Source organism: Sturnus vulgaris, chromosome W, assembly GCF_052056855.1.
Source record: "Sturnus vulgaris isolate bStuVul1 chromosome W, bStuVul1.hap1, whole genome shotgun sequence".
Classification (NCBI taxonomy): domain Eukaryota; kingdom Metazoa; phylum Chordata; class Aves; order Passeriformes; family Sturnidae; genus Sturnus; species Sturnus vulgaris.
In genome coordinates, this window is record NC_142282.1 from 9735051 (window position 1) to 9755154 (window position 20104).

Here is a 20104-nt window from a genome sequence, read left to right on the forward strand (position 1 = left end):
GATGGGATGCCTGGGATGGGATGGGATGGCATGGGATCCCTGGGATGAGATGGGCTGGGATGGGATCCCTGGGATGAGATGGGCTGGGATGGGATCCCTGCTATGGGATGGGATGGGACCCCTGCGCTGCCATGGGATGGGATCCCTGGGATGGGATACCTGGGATGGGATCGGATGGGATTGGATGGGATGGGATGGGATCCCTGGGATGGGATGGGATCCCTGGAATGGGATTCCTGGGATGGGATATGATCGAATCCCTGGGATGGCATCTGTGAGATGGGATGGGATCTCTGACATGGGATCCCTGGCATGGGATGGGATCCCTGGGATGTTATCCCTGGGATGGGATGGGATCCCTGGGATGGGATGGGATGGGATGGGAAGGGATGGGATGGGATGGGAGGGGATGGGATCCCTGGGATTGGATCCCTGGGATGAGATGGAATACCTGGCATGAGATAGCAGGGATGATTGGGATGGGATGGGATGGGATGGGATGGGATGGGATGGGATGGGATGGGATGGGATGGGATGGGATGGGATGGGATGGGATGGGATGGGACTGGATGGGATGGGATGGGATGGGATGGGATGGGATGGGATGGGATGGGATCCCTGGGGTGGGATCCATGGGATGGGATGGGTTGGGATGGGTGGGGAACCGTTTGATGGGATCTTATGGGATCCCTGGGATGAGATGGGATGGGATTGGATCCCTGGGATGGGATGAGATGGGATCCTACGGATGGGATCCCTGGAATGTGATCCCTCGTATGGGATGGGATCCCTGGGATGGGATGGAATCCCTGGGATGTTATCCCTGGGATGCGATGGGATCCCTGGGATGGGATGGGATGGGATGGGATGGGATGGGATGGGAAGGGATGGGATGGGATGGGATGGGATGGGATGGGATGGGATGGGATGGGATCCCTGGGACGGCATGGGATGGGATCGGATGGGATGGGATGGGATGGGTTGGAATGGAATGGGATGGGATGGGGTGGGATGGGATTGGATGGGATGCTATCCCTGGGATGGGATGGGATGGGATCCCTGGGATGGGATGGGATCCATGGGATGGGATGGGTTGGGATGGGATTGGATCCATGGGATGCGATGGGATGGGATGGGATCCCAAGGATGGAAACAGATGAAATGGGATCCCTGGGATGGGATGGAATCCCTGGGATGGGATAGCTGGGATGGGATGGTATCCCTGGAATGGGATGGGATGGGATGGGTTGGGATGGGATGGGATCCCTGGGATGGGATGGGACGGGATGGGATGGGATGGGATCCCTGGGATGGGAACAGATGAAATGGGATCCCCGGGATGGGATGGAATCCCTGGGATGGGATAGCTGGGATGGGATGGGATCCCTGGGATGGGATGGGATCCCTGGTATGTTTTGGGATCTCTGGGATGGGATGGGATGGGATGGGATGGGATTGGATGGGATCCCTGGGATGGGATGGGATCCCTGGGATGGGTTGGGATCCCTGGGATGGGATGGGATGGGATGGGATGGGATGAGATGGGATAGGATGGGATGGAATGGGATGGGATGGGGTGGGATGGGATTGGATGGGATGGGATGCGATCCCTGGGATGGGATGGGATCCATGGGATGGGATGGGATGGGATGGCATCCCAGGGATGGGAACAGATGAAATGGGATCCCTGGGATGGGATGGAATCCCTGGGATGGGATAGCTGGGATGGGATGGTATCCCTGGAATGGGATGGGATGGTATGGGATGGGATGGGTTGAGATGGGATGGGATGGGATGGGATGGGGTGGGATGGGATGCGATCCCTGGGATGGGATGGGATGGAATGGGATCCCTGGGATGGGAACAGATGGGATGGGATGGGATGGGAAGGGATGGGATGGGCTGGGAAGGGATGGGATGGGATCCCTGGGATGGGATCCCTGGGATGGGATGGGATGGGATGGGATGGGATGGGTTGGGAAGGGATGGGATGGGATGGAATGGGATGGGATGGGATGGGATGGGGTGGGATGGGATTGGCTGGGATGGGATTGGATGGGATGGGATGCGATCCCTGGGATGGGATGGGATGGGATGGGATCCCTGGGATGGGATGGGATCCATGGGATGGGATGGGTTGGGATGGGATTGGATCCATGGGATGTGATGGGATGGGATCCGAGGGATGGGAACAGATGAAATGGGATCCCTGGGATGGGATGGAATCCCTGGGATGGGATGGCTGGAATGGGATGGGATCCCTGGGATGGGATGGGATGGGATGGGATGGGTTGGACTGGGATGGGATCCCTGGGATGGGATGGAATGGGATCCCTGGGATGGGAACAGATGAAATGGGATCCCTGGGATGAGATGGAATCCCCGGGATGGGATGGGATGGGATGGGATCCCTGGATTGGGATGGGATCCCTGGGATGGGATGGGATCCGTGGGATGGGATGGGATCCGTGGGATGGGATGGGATGGGTTTGGATGGGATGGGATCCCTGGGATGGGATGGGATGGCATGGCATGGGATCCCTGGGATGAGATGGGCTGGGATGGGATGGGATGGGAATGGGATAGGATGGGATGGTTTGGCATGGGATGGGATGGGATCCCTGGGATGGGATGTGATCCCTGGAATGTGATCCGTGGGATGGGATGGGATCCCTGGGATGGGATGGGATCCCTGGGATGGGATCCCTGGGATGGGATCCTTGGGCTTGGATCACTCAGAAGGGATGGGATCAGATGGGATCCCTGGGATGGGATCCCTTGGATGGTATCGGATCCCTGGGATGGCCTCCCTGGGATGGGATGGGATCCCTGGGATGGGATCCCAGGGATGGGATGGGATTGGATGGGATCCCTGGGATGGGATGGGATCCCTGGGATGGGTTGGGATTCCTGGGATGGGATGGGATGGGATGGGATGGGATGGGTTCCATGGGATGGGATCCCTGGGATGGGATGGGATGGGATGGGATCCCTGGGATGGGATAGGATCGCTGGGATTGGATCTCTGGGATGGGATCCCTGGTGTGGGATTCCTAGGATGGGATGGCATGGGATGGGATGGGATGGGATCCCTGGGATGGGATGGGATCCCTGGGATGGCATGGGATGGGATCGGATGGGATGGGATGGGATCTATGGGATGGGATGTGTTGGGACGGGATTGGATCCATGGGATGGGATGGGATGGGATGGGATCCCAGGGATGGGAACAGATGAAATGGGATCCCTGGGATGGGATGGGATGGTTTGGAATGGGATGGGATCCCTGGGATGGGATGGGATGGGATCCCTGGGATGGAATGGGATCCCTGGGATGGGTTGGGATCCCTGGGATGGGATGGGATCCCTGGGTTGGGATCCCAGGAATGTGATCCCTCGTATGGGATGGGATCCCTGGGATGGGATCCCTGGGATGGGATGGGATCCCTGGGAAGGGATCCCGGGGATGGGATGGGACCGGATGGGATCCCTGGGATGGCAGGGGATCCCTGGGCTGGGGGCAGATCATTGGGATGGGATGGGATGGGATGGTATACCTGGGATGGGATCCCTGGGATGGGATGGGATGGGATGAGATCCCTGGATTGGGATGGGATCCCTGGGATGGGATCTCGGGGATGGGATGGGATGGGATGAGATGGGATGGGATCCATGGGATGGGATGGGATCCCTGGGATTGGATGGGATCCCTGGGATGGGATAGGATCCCTGGGATGGGATGCCTGGGTTGGGTTGGGATGGGTTTGGATGGGTTGGGATCCCTGGGATGGGATGGGATGGGATGGGATGGGTTCCATGGGATGGGATCCCTGGGATGGGATGGGATGGGATGGGATCCCTGGGATGGGATAGGATCGCTGGGATGGGATCCCTGGGATGGGATGGGATCCCTGGGATGGGATGGGATGGGATGGGATGGGATGGGATGGGATGGGATGGGATGGGAAGGGATGGGATGGAATGGGATGGGATGGGATGGGATGGGTTCCATGGGATGGGATCCCTGGGATGGGATGGGATCCCTGGTGTGGGATTCCTAGGATGGGATGGGATGGGATGAGATGGGATGGGATGGGATCCCTGGGATGGGATCCCTGGGATGGCATGGGATGGGATCGGATGGGATCGGATGGGATGCGATCCCTGGGATGGGATGGGATGGGATCCTGTGATGGGATGGGATCCATGGGATGGGATGTGTTGGGATGGGATTGGATCCATGGGATGGGATGGGATGGGATGGGATCCCAGGGATGGGAACAGATGAAATGGGATCCCTGGGATGGGATGGGTTGGAATGGGATGGGATCCCTGGGATGGGATGGGATGGGATCCCTGGGATGGTAACAGAAGAAATGGGATCCCTGGGATGGGATGGAATCCCTGGGATGGGATAGCTGGGATGCGATGGGATCCCTGGGATGGGATGGGATGGGATGGTATACCTGGGATGGGATCCCTGGGATGGGATGGGATGAGATCCCTGGATTGGGATGGGATCCCTGGGATGGGATCCCGGGGATGGGATGGGATGGGATGAGATGGGATGGGATCCATGGGATGGGATGGGATCCCTGGGATTGGATGGGATCCCTGGGATGGGATGGGATCCGTGGGATGGGATGGGATGGGATCCCCGAGATGGGATGGGATCCCTGGGATGGGATGGGATCCCTCGGATGTGATGGGATGGGATCCCTGAGATGGGATGGGATCCCTGGGATGGGATGGGATCCCTGGGATGTGATGGGATGGGATCCCTGGATTGGGATGGGATCCCTGGGATGGGATGGGATCTGTGGGATGGGATGGGATCCGTGGGATGGGATGGGATCCCTGGAAAGGGAAGGGATGGGATTCCTGGGTTGGGAATGGATGGGATCCCTTGGATGGGACGGGGTGGGATAGGATACCTGGGATGGGAACAGATGGGATAGGATCCCTGGGATGGAGTGGAATCCCTGGGATGGGATAGCTGGGATGGGATTGGATCCCTGGGATGGGATGGGATCCCTGGGATGGTATGAGATCCCTGGGATGGAATCCTTGGGATGGGATTGGATCCCTGGGATGGGATGCCTGGGATGGGATGGGATGGGATGGGATGGGATGGGATGGGATGGGATGGGATCCCTGGGATGAGATGGGCTGGGATGTGATCCCTGGGATGGGATGGGATGGGATGGGATGCGAATGGGATAGGATGGGATGGGTTGGGATGGAATGGGATGGGATGGGGTGGGATGGGATTGGATGGGATGGGATGCGATCCCTGGGATGGCATGGGATGGGATCCCTGGGATGGGATAGGATCCCTGGGATGGGATGCCTGGGATGGGATGGGATGGCATGGGATCCCTGGGATGAGATGGGCTGGGATGGGATCCCTGGGATGAGATGGGCTGGGATGGGATCCCTGCTATGGGATGGGATGGGACCCCTGCGCTGCCATGGGATGGGATCCCTGGGATGGGATGCCTGGGATGGGATCGGATGGGATTGGATGGGATGGGATGGGATCCCTGGGATGGGATGGGATCCCTGGGATGGGATGGGATGGGATCCCTGGAATGGGATTCCTGGGATGGGATATGATCGAATCCCTGGGATGGCATCTGTGAGATGGGATGGGATCTCTGACATGGGATCCCTGGCATGGGATGGGATCCCTGGGATGTTTTCCCTGGGATGGGATGGGATCCCTGGGATGGGATGGGATGGGATGGGAAGGGATGGGATGGGAGGGGATGGGATCCCTGGGATTGGATCCCTGGGATGAGATGGAATACCTGGCATGAGATAGCAGGGATGATTGGGATGGGATGGGATGGGATGGGATGGGATGGGATGGGATGGGATGGGATGGGACTGGATGGGATGGGATGGGATGGGATGGGATGGGATGGGATCCCTGGGATGGGATGGGATCCCTGGGATGGTATGGGATCCCTGGGGTGGGATCCATGGGATGGGATGGGTTGGGATGGGTGGGGAACCGTTTGATGGGATCTTATGGGATCCCTGGGATGAGATGGGATGGGATTGGATCCCTGGGATGGGATGAGATGGGATCCTAAGGATGGGATCCCTGGAATGTGATCCCTCGTATGGGATGGGATCCCTGGGATGGGATGGAATCCCTGGGATGTTATCCCTGGGATGCGATGGGATCCCTGGGATGGGATGGGATGGGATGGGATGGGATGGGATGGGATGGGATGGGATGGGATGGGATGGGATGGGATGGGATGGGAAGGGATGGGATGGGATGGGATGGGATCCCTGGGATGGGATGGGATCCCTGGGACGGCATGGGATGGGATCGGATGGGATGGGATGGGATGGAATGGGATGGGATGGGGTGGGATGGGATTGGATGGGATGCGATCCCTGGGATGGGATGGGATGGGATCCCTGGGATGGGATGGGATCCATGGGATGGGATGGGTTGGGATGGGATTGGATCCATGGGATGCGATGGGATGGGATGGGATCCCAAGGATGGAAACAGATGAAATGGGATCCCTGGGATGGGATGGAATCCCTGGGATGGGATAGCTGGGATGGGATGGGATCCCTGGAATGGGATGGGATGGGATGGGTTGGGATGGGATGGGATCCCTGGGATGGGATGGGATGGGATGGGATCCCTGGGATGGGAACAGATGAAATGGGATCCCCGGGATGGGATGGAATCCCTGGGATGGGATGGGATCCCTGGTATGTTTTGGGGTCTCTGGGATGGGATGGGATGGGATGGGATGGGATGGGATGGGATTGGATGGGATCCCTGGGATGGGATGGGATCCCTGGGATGGGTTGGGATCCCTGGGATGGGATGGGATGGGATGGGATGGGATGGGATGAGATGGGATAGGATGGGATGGAATGGGATGGGATGGGGTGGGATGGGACTGGATGGGATGGGATGCGATCCCTGGGATGGGATGGGATGGGATCCCTGGGATGGGATGGGATCCATGGGATGGGATGGGTTGGGATGGGATTGGATCCATGGGATGGGATGGGATGGGATGGCATCCCAGGGATGGGAACAGATGAAATGGGATCCCTGGGATGGGATGGAATCCCTGGGATGGGATAGCTGGGATGGGGTGGTATCCCTGGAATGGGATGGGATGGTATGGGATGGGATGGGTTGAGATGGGATGGGATGGGATGGGATGGGATGGGATGGGGTGGGATGGGATGCGATCCCTGGGATGGGATGGGATGGAATGGGATCCCTGGGATGGGAACAGATGGGATGGGATGGGATGGGAAGGGATGGGATGGGCTGGGAAGGGATGGGATGGGATCCCTGGGACGGGATCCCTGGGATGGGATGGGATGGGATGGGATGGGATGGGATGGGATGGGATGGGATGGGAAGGGATGGGATGGGATGGAATGGGATGGGATGGGATGGGATGGGATGGGATGGGATGGGATGGGATGGGATGGGGTGGGATGGGATTGGCTGGGATGGGATTGGATGGGATGGGATGCGATCCCTGGGATGGGATGGGATCCCTGGGATGGGATGGGATCCATGGGATGGGATGGGATGGGTTTGGATGGGATGGGATCCCTGGGATGGGATGGGATGGCATGGCATGGGATCCCTGGGATGAGATGGGCTGGGATGGGATGGGATGGGAATGGGATAGGATGGGATGGTTTGGCATGGGATGGGATGGGATCCCTGGGATGGGATGTGATCCCTGGAATGTGATCCGTGGGATGGGATGGGATCCCTGGGATGGGATGGGATCCCTGGGATGGGATCCCTGGGATGGGATCCTTGGGCTTGGATCACTCAGAAGGGATGGGATCGGATGGGATCCCTGGGATGGGATCCCTTGGATGGTATCGGTTCCCTGGGATGGCCTCCCTGGGATGGGATGGGATCCCTGGGATGGGATCCCTGGGATGGGATGGGATTGGATGGGATCCCTGGGATGGGATGGGATCCCTGGGATGGGTTGGGATTCCTGGGATGGGATGGGATGGGATGGGATGGGTTCCATGGGATGGGATCCCTGGGATGGGATGGGATGGGATGGGATCCCTGGGATGGGATAGGATCGCTGGGATTGGATCACTGGGATGGGATCCCTGGTGTGGGATTCCTAGGATGGGATGGCATGGGATGGGATGGGATCCCTGGGATGGGATGGGATCCCTGGGATGGCATGGGATGGGATCTTATGGGATGGGATGGGATCTATGGGATGGGATGTGTTGGGACGGGATTGGATCCATGGGATGGGATGGGATGGGATGGGATCCCAGGGATGGGAACAGATGAAATGGGATCCCTGGGATGGGATGGGATGGTTTGGAATGGGATGGGATCCCTGGGATGGGATGGGATGGGATCCCTGGGATGGAATGGGATCCCTGGGATGGGTTGGGATCCCTGGGATGGGATGGGATCCCTGGGTTGGGATCCCAGGAATGTGATCCCTCGTATGGGATGGGATCCCTGGGATGGGATCCCTGGGATGGGATGGGATCCCTGGGAAGGGATCCCGGGGATGGGATGGGACCGGATGGGATCCCTGGGATGGCAGGGGATCCCTGGGATGGGGGCAGATCCCTGGGATGGGATGGGATGGGATGGTATACCTGGGATGGGATCCCTGGGATGGGATGGGATGAGATCCCTGGATTGGGATGGGATCCCTGGGATGGGATCCCGGGGATGGGATGGGATGGGATGAGATGGGATGGGATGGGATCCATGGGATGGGATGGGATCCCTGGGATTGGATGGGATCCCTGGGATGGGATAGGATCCCTGGGATGGGATGCCTGGGTTGGGTTGGGATGGGTTTGGATGGGTTGGGATCCCTGGGATGGGATGGGATGGGATGGGATGGGTTCCATGGGATGGGATCCCTGGGATGGGATGGGATGGGATGGGATGGGATGGGATGGGATGGGATCCATGGGATGGGATGGGATCCCTGGGATTGGATGGGATCCCTGGGATGGGATAGGATCCCTGGGATGGGATGCCTGGGTTGGGTTGGGATGGGTTTGGATGGGTTGGGATCCCTGGGATGGGATGGGATGGGATGGGATGGGTTCCATGGGATGGGATCCCTGGGATGGGATGGGATGGGATGGGATCCCTGGGATGGGATAGGATCGCTGAGATTGGATCACTGGGATGGGATGGGATCCCTGGTGTGGGATTCCTAGGATGGGATGGCATGCGATGGGATCGGATGGGATGGGATCCCTGGGATGGGATGGGTTCCCTGGGATGGCATGGGATGGGATCGGATGGGATGGGATGGGATGGGATGCGATCCCTGGGATGGGATGGGATGGGATGGGATCCCTGGGATGGGATGGGATCCATGGGATGGGATGGGTTGGGATGGGATTGGATCCATGGGATGTGATGGGATGGGATCCCAGGGATGGGAACAGATGAAATGGGATCCCTGGGATGGGATGGAATCCCTGGGATGGGATGGCTGGGATGGGATGGGATCCCTGGGATGGGATGGGATGGGATGGGATGGGATGGGATGGGAAGGGATGGGATGGGCTGGGAAGGGATGGGATGGGATCCCTGGGATGGGATGGGATCCCTGGGACGGCATGGGATGGGATCGGATGGGACGGGATGGAATCGGATGGAATGGAGTGGGATGGGATTGGATGGGATGGAATGGGATGGGATGGGGTGGGATGGGATTGGCTGGGATGGGATGCGATCCCTGGGATGGGATGGGATGGGATCCCTGGGATGGGAACAGATGGGATGGGATGGGATGGGAAGGGATGGGATGGGCTGGGAAGGGATGGGATGGGATCCCTGGGATGGGATGGGATCCCTGGGACGGCATGGGATGGGATGGGATGGGATGGGATGGGATGGGATGGGATGGGATGGGATGGGATGGGATGGGATGGGATGGGATGGGATGGAATGGGATGGGATGGGGTGGGATGGGATTGGCTGGGATGGGATGCGATCCCTGGGATGGGATGGGATGGGATGGGATGGGATGGGATCCCTGGTATGGGAACAGATGAAATGGGATCCCCGGGATTGGATGGAATCCCTGGGATGGGATAACTGGGATGGGATGGGATCCCTGGGATGGGATGGGATCCCTGGGATGGGTTGGGATCCCTGGGATGGGATGGGATGGGATGGGATGGGATGGGATAGGATGGGATGGGATGGGATCCCTGGGATGGGATCCCTGGATTGGGATGGGATCCCTGGGATGGGATGGGATCCCTGGGATGGGATCCCTGGGATGGGATGGGATGGGATGGGATCCCTGGGATGGGATGGGATGGGATCCCTGGTGTGGGATGGGATGGGATGGGATGGGATCCCTGGATTGGGTTGGGATCCCTGGGATGGGATGGGATCCGTGGGATGGGATGGGATCCGTGGGATCGGATGGGATGGGTTTGGATGGGATGGGATCCCTGGGATGGGATGGGATGGGATGGCATGGCATGGCATGGCATGGGATCCCTGGGATGAGATGGGCTGGGATGGGATCCCTGGGATGAGATGGGATGCGATGGGATGGGATGGGAATGGGATAGGATGGGATGGGTTGGCATGGGATGGGATGGGATCCCTGGGATGGGATGTGATCCCTGGAATGTGATCCGTGGGATGGGATGGCATCCCTGGGATGGGATGGGATCCCTGGGATGGGATCCCTGGGATGGGATGGGATCCCTGGGATGGGATGGGATGGGATGGGATGGGATGGGTTCCATGGGATGGGATCCCTGGGATGGGATGGGATCCCTGGTGTGGGATTCCTAGGATGGGATGGGATGGGATGGGATGGGATGGGATGGGATGGGATGGGATCCCTGGGATGGGATCCCTGGGATGGGATGGGATGGGATCGGATGGGATCGGATGGGATGCGATCCCTGGGATGTGATGGGATGGGATCGGATGGGATCGGATGGGATGCGATCCCTGGGATGGGATGGGATGGGATCCTCTGATGGGATGGGATCCATGGGATGGGATGTGTTGGGATGGGATTGGATCCATGGGATGGGATGGGATGGGATGGGATCCCAGGGATGGGAACAGATGAAATGGGATCCCTGGGATGGGATGGGATGGGTTGGAATGGGATGGGATCCCTGGGATGGGATGGGATGGGATCCCTGGGATGGTAACAGAAGAAATGGGATCCCTGGGATGGGATGGAATCCCTGGGATGGGATAGCTGGGATGCGATGGGATCCCTGGGATGGGATGGGATGGGATGGTATACCTGGGATGGGATCCCTGGGATGGGATGGGATGAGATCCCTGGATTGGGATGGGATCCCTGGGATGGGATCCCGGGGATGGGATGGGATGGGATGAGATGGGATGGGATCCATGGGATGGGATGGGATCCCTGGGATTGGATGGGATCCCTGGGATGGGATGGGATCCGTGGGATGGGATGGGATGGGATGGGATCCCTGGGATGGGATGGGATCCCTGGGATGGGATCCTTGGGATTGGATCACTCAGAAGGGATGGGATCGGATGGGATCGCTGGGATTGGATCACTGGGATGGTATCGGATCCCTGGGACGGCCTCCCAGGGATGGGATGGGATCCCTGGGATGGGATCCCTGGGATGGGATGTGATCCCTGGAATGGGATGAGATGGGATGGAATGGGATGGGATGGGAAGGGATGGGAAGGGATGGGATGGGAAGGGATGGGATGGGATGGGTTCCATGGGATGGGATCCCTGTGATGGGATGGGATCCCTGGGATGGCATGGGATGGGATCGGATGGGATGGGATGGGATGCGATGCCTGGGATGGGATGGGATGTGATCCCTGGGATGGGATGGGATCCATGGGATGGGATGGGTTGGGATGGGATGGGATCCATGGGATGGGATGGGATGGGATGGGATGGGATGGGATGGGATGGGATGGGATGGGATGGGATGGGATGGGATGGGATGGGATCGCAGGGATGGGAACAGATGAAATGGGATCCCTGGGATGGGATGGAATCCCTGGGATGGGATGCCTGGGATGGGATGGGATGGGTTTGGATGGGATGGGATCCCTGGGATGTGATGGGATGGGATGGGATGGCATGGCATGGGATTCCTGGGATGAGATGGGCTGGGATGGGATCCCTGGGATGGGATGGGATGGGATGGGAATGGGATAGGATGGGTTGGGTTGGCATGGGATGGGATGGGATCCCTGGGATGGGATGGTATCCCTGGGATGGGATGGGATCTCTGGTATGGGTTGGGATCCCTGGGATTGGATCCCTGGGATGGGATGGGATCCCTGGGATGGGATGGGATCCCTGGCAAGGGAAGGGATGGGATTCCTGGCTTGGGAATGGATAGGTTCCCTTGGATGGGACGGGATGGCATGGGATCCCTGGGATGGCATGGGATGGGATCGGATGGGATGGGATGGGATCCCTGGGATGGGATCGGATGGGATGGGATGGGATGGGATGGGATGGGATCCCTGGGATGGGTTGGGATCCATGGGATGGGATGGGTTGGGATGGGATGGGATCCATGGGATGGGATGGGATGGGATCCCAGGGATGGGAACAGCTGAAATGGGATCCCTGGGATGGGATGGGATCCCTGGGATGGGATGGGATGGGTTGGAATGGGATGGGATCCCTGGGACGGGATGGGATGGGATCCCTGGGATGGGAACAGATGAAATGGGATCCATGGGATGGGATGGAATCCCTGGGATGGGATATCTGGGATGGGATGGGATCCCTGGGATGGAATGGGATCCCTGGGATGGGTTGGGATCCCTGGGATGGAATGGGATCCCTGTGTTGGGATCCCAGGAATGTGATCCCTCGTATGGGATGGGATCCCTGGGATGGGGTGGAATCCCTGGGATGGGATCCCTGGGAAGGGATGGGATCCCTGGGAAGGGATCCCGGGGATCGGATGGGATGGGATGGGATGGGAAGGGATGGGATGGGATGGGTTCCCTGGGATGGGATGGGATCCCTGGGTTGGGATCCCAGTAATGTGATCCCTCGTCTGGGATGGGATCCCTGGGATGGGATGGAATCCCTGGGATGGGATCCCTGGGATGGGATGGGATCCCTGGGATGACAGGGGATCCATGGGATGGGAGCAGATCCCTGGGATGGGATGGGATGGGATGGGATGGGATGGGATGGGATGGGATGGGATAGGATAGGATGGGATGGGACGGCATTTGATAGGATGGGATGGGATGGGATGGGACCCCTGGGATGGTGATGGGATCCCTGGGATGGGATGGGATGGGATGGGATCCCTGGATTGGGATGGGATCCCTGGCATGGGATCCCGGGGATGGGATGGGATGGAATCCCTGGAATGGGATGGGATCCCTGGAAAGGGAAGAGATGGGATTCCTGGGTTGGGAATGGATTGGATCCCTTGGATGGGACGGGGTGGGATAGGATACCTGGGATGGGAACAGATGGGATAGGATCCCTGGGATGGGATGGAATCCCTGGGATGGGAACAGATGGGATGGGATGGGATGGGAAGGGATGGGATGGGCTGGGAAGGGATGGGATGGGATCCCTGGGATGGGATGGGATCCCTGGGACGGCATGGGATGGGATGGGATGGGATGGGATGGGATGGGATGGGATGGGATGGGATGGGATGGGATGGGATGGGATGGGATGGAATGGGATGGGATGGGGTGGGATGGGATTGGCTGGGATGGGATGCGATCCCTGGGATGGGATGGGATGGGATGGGATCCCTGGTATGGGAACAGATGAAATGGGATCCCCGGGATTGGATGGAATCCCTGGGATGGGATAACTGGGATGGGATGGGATCCCTGGGATGGGTTGGGATCCCTGGGATGGGATGGGATGGGATGGGATGGGATGGGATGGGATGGGATGGGATGGGATGGGATAGGATGGGATGGGATGGGATAGGATGGGATGGGATGGGATCCCTGGGATGGGATCCCTGAATTGGGATGGGATCCCTGGGATGGGATGGGATTCCTGGGATGGGATTCCTGGGATGGGATGGGATGGGATGGGATCCCTGGGATGGGATGGGATGGGATCCCTGGTGTGGGATGGGATGGGATGGGATCCCTGGATTGGGTTGGGATCCCTGGGATGGGATGGGATCCGTGGGATGGGATGGGATCCGTGGGATAGGATGGGATGGGTTTGGATGGGATGGGATCCCTGGGATGGGATGGGATGGGATGGGATCCCTGGGATGAGATGGGATGCGATGGGATGGGATGGGAATGGGATAGGATGGGATGGGTTGGCATGGGATGGGATGGGATCCCTGGGATGGGATGTGATCCCTGGAATGTGATCCGTGGGATGGGATGGCATCCCTGGGATGGGATGGGATCCCTGGGATGGGATCCCTGGGATGGGATGGGATCCCTGGGATGGGATGGGATGGGATGGGATGGGATGGGATGGGATGGGATGGGATGGGATGGGAAGGGATGGGATGGAATGGGATGGGATGGGATGGGATGGGATGGGATGGGTTCCATGGGATGGGATCCCTGGGATGGGATGGGATCCCTGGTGTGGGATTCCTAGGATGGGATGGGATGGGATGGGATGGGATGGGATGGGATCCCTGGGATGGGATCCCTGGGATGGGATGGGATGGGATCGGATGGGATCGGATGGGATGCGATCCCTGGGATGGGATGGGATGGGATCCTGTGATGGGATGGGATCCATGGGATGGGATGGGCTGCGAAGGGATGGGATGGGATCCCTGGGATGGGATGGGATCCCTGGGACGGCATGGGATGGGATCGGATGGGACGGGATGGAATCGGATGGAATGGAGTGGGATGGGATTGGATGGGATGGAATGGGATGGGATGGGGTGGGATGGGATTGGCTGGGATGGGATGCGATCCCTGGGATGGGATGGGATGGGATGGGATCCCTGGGATGGGAACAGATGGGATGGGATGGGATGGGAAGGGATGGGTTGGGATGGGCTGGGAAGCGATGGGATGGGATCCCTGGGATGGGATGGGATCCCTGGGATGGGATGGGATGGGATGGGATGGGATGGGATGGGATGGGATGGGATGGGATAGGATGGGATGGGATGGGATCCCTGGGATGGGATCCCTGGATTGGGATGGGATCCCTGGGATGGGATGGGATCCCTGGGATGGGATCCCTGGGATGGGATGGGATGGGATCCCTGGTGTGGGATGGGATGGGATGGGATGGGATCCCTGGATTGGGTTGGGATCCCTGGGATGGGATGGGATCCGTGGGATGGGATGGGATCTGTGGGATCGGATGGGATGGGTTTGGATGGGATGTGATCCCTGGAATGTGATCCGTGGGATGGGATGGCATGGCATGGCATGGGATGGGAAGGGATCCCTGGGATGGGATCCCTGGGATGGGATGGGATCCCTGGGATGGGATGGGATGGGATGGGATGGGATGGGATGGGATGGGATGGGATGGGAAGGGATGGGATGGAATGGGATGGGATGGGATGGGATGGGTTCCATGGGATGGGATCCCTGGGATGGGATGGGATCCCTGGTGTGGGATTCCTAGGATGGGATGGGATGGGATGGGATGGGATGGGATGGGATGGGATGGGATCCCTGGGATGGGATCCCTGGGATGGGATGGGATGGGATCGGATGGGATCGGATGGGATGCGATCCCTGGGATGGGATGGGATGGGATCCTGTGATGGGATGGGATCCATGGGATGGGATGTGTTGGGATGGGATTGGATCCATGGGATGGGATGGGATGGGATGGGATCCCAGGGATGGGAACAGATGAAATGGGATCCCTGGGATGGGATGGGATGGGTTGGAATGGGATGGGATCCCTGGGATGGGATGGGATGGGATCCCTGGGATGGTAACAGAAGAAATGGGATCCCTGGGATGAGATGGAATCCCTGGGATGGGATAGCTGGGATGCGATGGGATCCCTGGGATGGGATGGGATGGGATGGTATACCTGGGATGGGATCCCTGGGATGGGATGGGATGAGATCCCTGGATTGGGATGGGATCCCTGGGATGGGATCCCGGGGATGGGATGGGATGGGATGGGATGAGATGGGATGGGATCCATGGGATGGGATGGGATCCCTGGGATTGGATGGGATCCCTGGGATGGGATGGGATCCGTGGGATGGGATGGGATGGGATGGGATCCCTGGGATGGGATGGGATCCCTGGGATGGGATCCTTGGGATTGGATCACTCAGAAGGGATGGGATCGGATGGGATCGCTGGGATTGGATCACTGGGATGGTATCGGATCCCTGGGACGGCCTCCCAGGGATGGGATGGGATCCCTGGGATGGGATCCCTGGGATGGGATGTGATCCCTGGAATGGGATGAGATGGGATGGAATGGGATGGGATGGGAAGGGATGGGAAGGGATGGGATGGGAAGGGATGGGATGGGATGGGTTCCATGGGATGGGATCCCTGTGATGGGATGGGATCCCTGGGATGGCATGGGATGGGATCGGATGGGATGGGATGGGATGCGATGCCTGGGATGGGATGGGATGTGATCCCTGGGATGGGATGGGATCCATGGGATGGGATGGGTTGGGATGGGATGGGATCCATGGGATGGGATGGGATGGGATGGGATGGGATGGGATGGGATGGGATGGGATCGCAGGGATGGGAACAGATGAAATGGGATCCCTGGGATGGGATGGAATCCCTGGGATGGGATGCCTGGGATGGGATGGGATGGGTTTGGATGGGATGGGATCCCTGGGATGTGATGGGATGGGATGGGATGGCATGGCATGGGATTCCTGGGATGAGATGGGCTGGGATGGGATCCCTGGGATGGGATGGGATGGGATGGGATGGGAATGGGATAGGATGGGTTGGGTTGGCATGGGATGGGATGGGATCCCTGGGATGGGATGGTATCCCTGGGATGGGATGGGATCTCTGGTATGGGTTGGGATCCCTGGGATTGGATCCCTGGGATGGGATGGGATCCCTGGGATGGGATGGGATCCCTGGCAAGGGAAGGGATGGGATTCCTGGCTTGGGAATGGATAGGTTCCCTTGGATGGGACGGGATGGCATGGGATCCCTGGGATGGCATGGGATGGGATCGGATGGGATGGGATGGGATCCCTGGGATGGGATCGGATGGGATGGGATGGGATGGGATGGGATGGGATGGGATCCCTGGGATGGGTTGGGATCCATGGGATGGGATGGGTTGGGATGGGATGGGATCCATGGGATGGGATGGGATGGGATCCCAGGGATGGGAACAGCTGAAATGGGATCCCTGGGATGGGATGGGATCCCTGGGATGGGATGGGATGGGTTGGAATGGGATGGGATCCCTGGGACGGGATGGGATGGGATCCCTGGGATGGGAACAGATGAAATGGGATCCATGGGATGGGATGGAATCCCTGGGATGGGATATCTGGGATGGGATGGGATCCCTGGGATGGAATGGGATCCCTGGGATGGGTTGGGATCCCTGGGATGGAATGGGATCCCTGTGTTGGGATCCCAGGAATGTGATCCCTCGTATGGGATGGGATCCCTGGGATGGGGTGGAATCCCTGGGATGGGATCCCTGGGAAGGGATGGGATCCCTGGGAAGGGATCCCGGGGATCGGATGGGATGGGATGGGATGGGAAGGGATGGGATGGGATGGGTTCCCTGGGATGGGATGGGATCCCTGGGTTGGGATCCCAGTAATGTGATCCCTCGTCTGGGATGGGATCCCTGGGATGGGATGGAATCCCTGGGATGGGATCCCTGGGATGGGATGGGATCCCTGGGATGACAGGGGATCCATGGGATGGGAGCAGATCCCTGGGATGGGATGGGATGGGATGGGATGGGATGGGATGGGATGGGATGGGATGGGATAGGATAGGATGGGATGGGACGGCATTTGATAGGATGGGATGGGATGGGATGGGACCCCTGGGATGGTGATGGGATCCCTGGGATGGGATGGGATGGGATCCCTGGATTGGGATGGGATCCCTGGCATGGGATCCCGGGGATGGGATGGGATGGAATCCCTGGAATGGGATGGGATCCCTGGAAAGGGAAGAGATGGGATTCCTGGGTTGGGAATGGATTGGATCCCTTGGATGGGACGGGGTGGGATAGGATACCTGGGATGGGAACAGATGGGATAGGATCCCTGGGATGGGATGGAATCCCTGGGATGGGAACAGATGGGATGGGATGGGATGGGAAGGGATGGGATGGGCTGGGAAGGGATGGGATGGGATCCCTGGGATGGGATGGGATCCCTGGGACGGCATGGGATGGGATGGGATGGGATGGGATGGGATGGGATGGGATGGGATGGGATGGGATGGGATGGGATGGGATGGGATGGGATGGAATGGGATGGGATGGGGTGGGATGGGATTGGCTGGGATGGGATGCGATCCCTGGGATGGGATGGGATGGGATGGGATCCCTGGTATGGGAACAGATGAAATGGGATCCCCGGGATTGGATGGAATCCCTGGGATGGGATAACTGGGATGGGATGGGATCCCTGGGATGGGTTGGGATCCCTGGGATGGGATGGGATGGGATGGGATGGGATGGGATGGGATGGGATGGGATGGGATGGGATGGGATAGGATGGGATGGGATGGGATAGGATGGGATGGGATGGGATCCCTGGGATGGGATCCCTGGATTGGGATGGGATCCCTGGATTGGGATGGGATCCCTGGGATGGGATGGGATTCCTGGGATGGGATCCCTGGGATGGGATGGGATGGGATGGGATCCCTGGGATGGGATGGGATGGGATCCCTGGTGTGGGATGGGATGGGATGGGATCCCTGGATTGGGTTGGGATCCCTGGGATGGGATGGGATCCGTGGGATGGGATGGGATCCGTGGGATAGGATGGGATGGGTTTGGATGGGATGGGATCCCTGGGATGGGATGGGATGGGATGGGATCCCTGGGATGAGATGGGATGCGATGGGATGGGATGGGAATGGGATAGGATGGGATGGGTTGGCATGGGATGGGATGGGATCCCTGGGATGGGATGTGATCCCTGGAATGTGATCCGTGGGATGGGATGGCATCCCTGGGATGGGATGGGATCCCTGGGATGGGATCCCTGGGATGGGATGGGATCCCTGGGATGGGATGGGATGGGATGGGATGGGATGGGATGGGATGGGATGGGAAGGGATGGGATGGAATGGGATGGGATGGGATGGGATGGGATGGGATGGGTTCCATGGGATGGGATCCCTGGGATGGGATGGGATCCCTGGTGTGGGATTCCTAGGATGGGATGGGATGGGATGGGATGGGATGGGATCCCTGGGATGGGATCCCTGGGATGGGATGGGATGGGATCGGATGGGATCGGATGGGATGCGATCCCTGGGATGGGATGGGATGGGATCCTGTGATGGGATGGGATCCATGGGATGGGATGGGATCCCTGGGACGGCATGGGATGGGATCGGATGGGACGGGATGGAATCGGATGGAATGGAGTGGGATGGGATTGGATGGGATGGAATGGGATGGGATGGGGTGGGATGGGATTGGCTGGGATGGGATGCGATCCCTGGGATGGGATGGGATGGGATGGGATCCCTGGGATGGGAACAGATGGGATGGGATGGGATGGGAAGGGATGGGATGGGATGGGCTGGGAAGCGATGGGATGGGATCCCTGGGATGGGATGGGATCCCTGGGATGGGATGGGATGGGATGGGATGGGATGGGATGGGATGGGATAGGATGGGATGGGATGGGATCCCTGGGATGGGATCCCTGGATTGGGATGGGATCCCTGGGATGGGATGGGATCCCTGGGATGGGATCCCTGGGATGGGATGGGATGGGATCCCTGGGATGGGATGGGATGGGATCCCTGGTGTGGGATGGGATGGGATGGGATGGGATCCCTGGATTGGGTTGGGATCCCTGGGATGGGATGGGATCCGTGGGATGGGATGGGATCTGTGGGATCGGATGGGATGGGTTTGGATGGGATGTGATCCCTGGA